This window comes from Octopus sinensis, unplaced genomic scaffold, assembly GCF_006345805.1.
Source record: "Octopus sinensis unplaced genomic scaffold, ASM634580v1 Contig17145, whole genome shotgun sequence".
NCBI lineage: Eukaryota > Metazoa > Mollusca > Cephalopoda > Octopoda > Octopodidae > Octopus > Octopus sinensis.
Window position 1 is genome coordinate 1 of NW_021834833.1, and position 8,157 is coordinate 8,157.

Consider the following 8,157-nt stretch of genomic DNA (forward strand, 5'->3'; position numbering starts at 1 on the left):
GTGCCAGGCGAGGCTGGCAACGCCACGGTCGGATTGGTGTATTTTATGTGCCACGGCCACGGAAGCCAGACGAGGCGGTGCTGGCATCGGCTACGAGTCGGATGGTGCTTTTTACGTACCACCAGACCAGGGATCCTGGCTGGTTCGATTCGATTTTGATTTCGCTTGCCCCAACATGTCTTCGCAAGCAAGGGGGTTGGCATGGGTGCCTGTTGTACGGTCAGATTGGTGTATTTTACGTGCCACCGGCACAGAAGCCAGTGGAGGCGGCAGTGGCATCGCCACGAGTCGGATAGTGCTTTTTACGTACCACCAGACCAGGGAACCTGGCTGGTTCGATTCGATTTCGCTTGCCCCAACATGTCTTCGCAAGCAAGGGGGTTGGCATGGGGGCCTGTCGTACGGTCAGATTGGTGTATTTTACGTGCCACCGGCACAGAAGCCAGTGGACGGCGGCGCTGGCATCGGCCACGAGTCAGATAGTGCTTTTTAGTTACGTACCACCAGACCAGGGATCCTGGCTGGTTCAATTCGATTTTGACTTCGATTTTGATTTCGCTTGCCCCAACATGTCTTCGCAAGCAAAGGGGGGTTGCATGGGTGCCTGTGTCGGATGAGGTTCTATATCGACTTCGCTTGCCTCAACAGGTCTTTGTGTCCAAGGGAGGAAAGGCATTCATAAGTGGGCTGGGCTCACTTGTCCTGCCTGGTCTTCTCACGTACAGAATATTTCCAAAGGTCTCGGTCGCTGGTCATTTCCTCAGTGAGGCCTAAAGTTCGAAGGTCGTGCTTCACCACCTCGTCCCAGGTTTTCCTGGGTCTACCTCTTCCACGGGTTCCCTCAACTGCTAAGGATTGGCGCTTTCTCACACACCTATCTTCATCCATTCTCGCCACATGACCATACCAGCGCAATCGTCTCTCTTGACACACCCACAACTGATGCCTCTTAGTACAACATTCTCTCAAGGTGCTAACGCTCTGTCGAGTATGTACACTGACATTACACATCCATCGGAGCATACTGGCTTCATTCCCACGAGCTTACGCATATCCTCGGCAGTCACGGCCCTGTTCACTGCCATGTAGCATGGCTGTTCGTACACACGCATCATACAGTCTGCCTTTTACTCTGAGCGAGAGGATATATATATATATATATATATATATATGTGGTTGGTTAGCAAGCTACTTACCACACAGTTAAATTTATATATATATAAGTACAAAGTGTTTATCGTTGGTCCTTTTACAATATTAGTACCTTACCCTTTTGAAATTCAAGTTGTTGCTAAAGATGTTTCAAATTTTTTTTTATATAAAAGAAAAATTTTAACAATAAAAAGAAAATGGAGAATGCATACACAGAACAATCCATACGTTTATTATAATAGTGAATTCATGCTGCCTTTGCATATTTCAGTTTATTGCTCAAACCCATATTTATGTAATTAAATTGCATTATGAATTTGAAAAAGTCAAAGCCTTCATTAAATCCTATTTTGTAATTTATTTGTTCCAGAAAAATTGCAGAAAAATGTTGCTGAAGTTTAAAGTCTAATCCATTTTACCTAATCAGAAAACAGGATTTGGAAGCTGGTATTTTCTGCATGATAGCTGTCTATCATGAAATGAAAGCAAAGTATTTTGACGACCAAAGTTGTAAGAACTTCTGAAGTTTTAATGAACGAAGTTATCCTACAAAATTATTGTAAAAATAAACAATCCCCCCCACTGAAATTTTAAAGCCATAAAATAAATATGTGTGTGTGTGTGTGTGGATGGATGGATGGATACATACATGCATACATGACTAATTCATATCAATGCGAATATATAAGCATAGCACTTGATAGAAATGTGACTGCTAAAGGGTAAAAATATATGTCAGCTTTGTAGAATACCTGATTCTAGAGATTATCTCCCTTGTTCAGTAGAGCTAAGCTTACTGGTGACGTCACATATTTTGCAAAGTCACTCTGCAAACTGTTCAATTAGAAGGAAATACAATTTTTTTGGCATTTTTACCATATGTCAAAATTAAACTAGGTATATTTGGCCCAACCTGATTTATTTTCAAACTTGTCAGATCAGGCTCCTTATTACCTACCCTACAATGCCATTCTAAAAGTAAGCAATCACTCAAAGCTATGAGATAATGCATGATTAATTCAAAACAACATGAATTAATAAGCATTGCATTTGATAAAGTAATGTTAAAGCCAAAAGATTAGACTTTAATATTTTAGCTCTCATGTTATTTAAATATTTTTGAAACCCTGTCAAAGGTTAAAAAAATGAAATATTTTCTCAAATTATGAAAATGTATCACTGGTTGTGAATATGGTGGTTATGTGAAGTTTGCGATGAATCACTGGTGGTACCGGCGAGCTGGTAGAGTCGTTAGCACGCCAGGCGAAATGCTTAGTGGTATTTCGTCTGTCGTTACGTTGTGAGTTCAAATTCCGCCGAGGTTGACTTTGCCTTTCATCCTTTCGGGGTCGATAAATTAAGTACCAGTTACGCACTAGGGTCGATGTAATCGACTTAATACCTATGTCTATCCTTGTTTGTCCCTTCTATGTTTAGCCCCTTGTGGGTAATAAAGAAATAGGTACATGTGGCAGTTAATGTGTTAATTGTTTTTTTTTATGATTAAGATACATTCTCCCGAAACAAATAATTTTAATAAATCAAAACTTCATGTTGTATGGAATTTGGTATGCCTGTATATATACCATTATCAATGTCCTCATCATTTGATGTCTGTTTACCATACTGATATAGGCTGGACAGTTTCAGAGTACCCAGTGAGTTGCAAGGCAGCAACAAGCTTCAGTGTCAGCGTTGACATGGTTTCTATGGTTAGATACCCTTCCTAATGCCAACCACTTTCACATAGTTTACAGGGTGTTGCTTTTGTGCCACCAGCACTCAACACTGAATTAGCCATTAAGCCATTAAGTAGAATTAACATCCAAAGTAATTCTTTACTCTTTTACTTGTTTCAGTCATTTGACTGCGGCCATGCTGGAGCACCGCCTTTAGTCGATCAAATCGACCCCGGGACTTATTCTTTTGTAAGCCCAGTACTTATTCTATCAGTCTCTTTTGCCGAACCGTTAAGTAACGGGGACATAAACACACCAGCATCGGTTGTCAAGCAATGCTAGGGGACAAACACAGACATATAAACACACACACGCACATATATATATATATATATATATATATACATACATACGACAGGCTTCTTTCAGTTTCTGTCTACCAAATCCACTCACAAGGTTTTGGTCGGCCCGAGGCTATAGTAGAAGACACTTGCCCAAGGTGCCACACAGTGGGACTGATCCCGGAACCATGTGGTTGGTAGACAAGCTACTTACCACACAGCCACTCCTGCGCCTGAGTATGATAAGTAAATCCAAATTTTGCTTAGAAGAATTTCAAGAAATCTGGAGTATAAGACAGAAACAAGAATGGCTAAGACCACATCTATTATTGATGATTGCATCATATAATACAGATGATTGTTTCTATGGTGCCAGTGTATTTAGATACAGAAAAGGATATAAAATGCCAATCAAATTAATGTATCCAAAAGTATATGTGAGCACAACGTTATCAAGGTAATGTAAAATGGGCTAAATTCACTTTTAATTAATTTATGCAGCTGAATTTTTATCCCTCCACCCATCCTTAGATGGCAGTGTCAGCCCTCCACATAAGGCTTCAAAACAGAAATGGAAATACACAAAGAGAGATGACTGCGCTGGTATGGTCATGTGTTACGTATGGATGAGGATAGCTGTGTGAGGAAGTGCCACTCCCTAACTGTGGAAGAGGTAGATCCAAGAAGACATGGGATGAGGTGGTGAAGCATGACCTTCGAACATTGGCCTCACAGAGGCAATGACAGGAGACCAAGACCTTTAGAGATATGTTGTGATTGAGAAGACCCAGCAAACCAAAGTGAGATTGCAGTCACGCATGTCTGGCCCAGTTAAGAGTACCCCTGACGCGTCAGGCAATATGATATGCTTAAGAAGACCTGTTGAGTCAAGTAAAACCAATAAAGTAGCTATGGCCAGTACTCCCTGACTGGCACATAAAAAGCACCATCTGAACATGATCGATGCTAGGCCCACCTGATTGGCTCCTGTGCATGTAAAAAGCACCCACTACACTCTCAGTGTGGTTGGCAATAGGAAGGGCATCCAGCTGTAGAAACATTGCCAGATCAGATTGGAGCCTGGTGCAGCTGCTGGCTCTCCAGACCTCAGTCCAACCCATGCCAGCATGGAAAATGGATGTTAAAAGATGATGATGATGATGATTAATTGCCAGCAATTTTAGGGCGAAGAGGTAAGTTAATTACATTGACCCAAGTGCTCAACTGGCGTTTATTTTATCAACTCTGAAAGAATGACAGGCTAAGTCAACCTCAGAGGAATTTGAACATGGAATCGAAAGATGGATGAAATGCCACTAAGCATTTTGCCTGGTATGCTAACAATCCTACCACCTTAACATGTACTATTATTGATTTGATATAAATCTATTAAACACCCAAAACTATATATATATGTATGTGTGTGTGTGTATCCTCATCATCATCATAATTTAGCATCTGCTTTCTATGTTGGCAAGGGTTAGACAGTTTGATTGGAACTAGTAAGCTGGAGAACTGCACCAAGTTCCAGTCAGATTTGACATCGTTTCAATGGCTGAATGCCCTTCCTAATGCCAACCACTCCGAGAGTGTAATGAGCGCTTTTTACATGCCATCAGTATGAGCGTTTTTATGTGCCACCAGCACGAGTGCAACTTACGTGAGACTAGCATCAACCGCAACAATGATTTCATTTGGATTGATGAGTCTTCTCAAGTACAGCATATTGTTAAAGCATATTGTTAAAGGTCTCAGTTACTTGTCATTGCCTCTGTGAGGCTCAATGTTGGAAGATCACACTTCACAACCTCATCTCATGTTTTCCTGAGTTTACCACTTCCACAGTTAGAGATTAGCACTTCTTTATACAGCTACCCCTGTCCATATGCAAACAATTGTGCTATATTTGTGGTGGCTGGGGACCCTGTCGTCTATCTACATCTGAAGGCGGCGAGCTGGCATAAACATTAGCACGTCAGGCGAAATGCTTAGCGGTATTTCGTCTGCCGTTACGTTGTGAGTTCAATTTCCGCGGAGGTCGACTTTGCCTTTCATCCTTTCGGGATCGATAAATTAAGTACCAGTTACACACTGGGGTTGATATAATCGATTTAATCCCTTTGTCTGTCCTTGTTTGTCCTCTCTATGTTTAGCCCCTTGTGGATAATAAAGAAATATATCTACATCTGTCTCAGTTGCTTTCCTGGGTTGTCTGGCTTATATATTTCTTTATTGCCACAAGGGGCTAAATATAGAGGGGACAAACAAAAGACAGACAAAGGGATTAAGTCGATTACATCGACCCCAGTGCGTAACTGGTACTTTATTTATTGACCCCAAAAGGATGAAAGGCAAAGTCAACCTGGGCGGAATTTGAACTCAGAACATAACAGCAGACAAGCATTTTGCCCGGCGTGCTAACGTTTCTGCCAGCTCGCTGCCTTTTGTCTGGCTTATAAAAATGTGCACCAAACGGCTTTTATAGGAGACCAGGAGTGAAATCCGAGAATGTTCAAGAAAACTTGTCCACACCATTGCTTTGAACTGATTGGTTGGTTAATTAACCAATCATGTGAAACTCTGGTGGTTTTCTTGAGATGTCTGATTGCATATTCAGGGATTTGGTTTTGAATTCCTGCTACAAACCCATAAGCACCGGCACAGTTAGAAGAGGGTAGAGGAGGAGGAGGCATCACTTTTGGGTCTGCAGTAGGCAATATGTATTTTTTGTTGGAGGCAGGAGGCAGCAAACTGAAGGGCCCCCTTAGGCAGCACACATGCTAGTACCCACAAGAATCTAATGGGATCCTCTCCCTAGTAGATGGAAAAAAAAAAAAAAAATTTAGAGAACTCCCCTTCTTCATGTCTAGAGGCTTCTTTCACATTGCACATCTTTTCTCGGTGAACTCTGATTTCAGCTCGACTGATATCTTGTCAGCAGAGATTTGTTAGCACAATGGGAAAATGCCCAGTAACATTTCATCCAGTTTCATGTTCAGAGTTCAAATTCCGTCGAAGTTGACCTCCTTTCGTCCTTACAGGACCGATAAAGTAAATACTAATTGAGTAATGGGGTTGATATAATCGACTTGCCCACTGCTCTGAAATCACTGACTTTCTACCAAAATTTAAAACCAATATATATATACTTACATGCAAGCGTGTGTATATATACATGTACAAATAGATGCATGTGTGAATGTACATCTGTATTTATGTATATATGTATGCATGCATACATATATATATATATATATATATATATATGCATGCCCGCATGCATCTGTGTATGTATCTCTATATGTATGGGCACATGTATACATGTATGCATGCATGTATATATATAAATGTATGTATGAACTTACACTTGTGTATATGTATATATCCCTGTGTATGCATGCATGTATGTACGTACGCTCGCATGTATGTATGTATGCATGCATGTATGTATGTATGTAAGTATGTACGTACGAACGAACGTATGTGCCTGGTTCCTTACCTGTGTAAGACATTGCATCGAGTTGCTTCCCTCAATGTCAGAAGGAAACGAAGCCTTACGAGGCAGAGATCGGGGGGAAAAAAAAGAACCAGCCTGAAATCGATGAAGATAGAAATAATCGACCAAAGAATCCTCAAAGAAGTTAGTGCTCCAGCTCGGTCGCCGTGGTCTAGTGTTTGAAACCAGTAAATGGTTATACAAAACTGATTATTCTCTCCGACAAGGTGCTTCGTTAAAATTAATAATTGGTGTATTTCACTGTTACACTGGACAGAAAAAATAATAATAAAATGAAATTATGGATGTGTGGTAAGAATTTTACGCCCCGACCAGTTTCAGACACATTGCGTGGCACCTTGGGCAAGTATTTTCTACTATAAGCCTCAGAGGGCCCAAATGCTTTGTGCGTACATTTGGTAGACAGAAACTGAAAGGTTTCTCTGTGTATGTTTTGGTGTTTATCTTCCACCGTTTGAAACCGGTGTTAGTTTGTTTACGTCCCCATAAACTGACTGTGTGGCGAAGCTTAAAAAATAAGTACTCGGGGTCGTCGATTCGTTCGACTAAAACCCTTCAAAGTGGTGCCCTAGTGTGACCGAAGTCCAATGACTGAAACAAATAAAAGATAGAAGATGAATGATTTAAAGGAACGTAAAAACTGAAGAAAGAAAAACAACCGCATCAACAGTTTCAATCCCATCTATTACGGCTTTATAATTTATTTTTGTGCTTATCGCACCAGAAAATGCTAATTTTATGATTTTCTGTACAGTTAATTAGTATCTTTTAAAAATATTAGTTGAAAAAGAAAAAAAAAAACTTTATGTAAAAGAACCTAATTATTAATTAGTATTTATATTAAATTACATAGTTCTTTAATTTTTCTTTCTTTTATTACTTGGACAATTCTTGATCGTTATTTACAATTTATAACGAAAAAGTTAAGAAATCAAGAAAAGTATCGATCAGCGAAATCTAATATGTCATTCGATCATTTGATGATTATATATATTTATCGATCGATTTGATTTGACAACGAAATGTTTGTCGTAACAACTGCAATCAACTGTTAATTCTAGTTTTTTTTTTTTAAATAAAAGACAATAAAGTTGTATATTTTCACAACTTTAAAAAATGCTTTCTGTATATATCAAAAATATCTTTTTTAAAGTTGTGGAAATACACAACTTTTAAATGAAATTATACTTCGATTACAATATATATATAATTACGTTTCTTTTTCAAGTTATGAAAAAACGGAATAAAAACGTTATGTAAACATATTTCATGTTATTGAAGGAAGAATATTCGCAGGTATATATTATATATATATAAATTGTACACATTTATTTCAAATAATAATAAATTTCGTTTATTGAAAAAGTGCTCCAGCACGGCCGCAGTTCAATGACTAACACGAAAAAGTAATATCAATATCTAATATATATATATATATACATATTAAATTGTATACTTTATTTTCAAA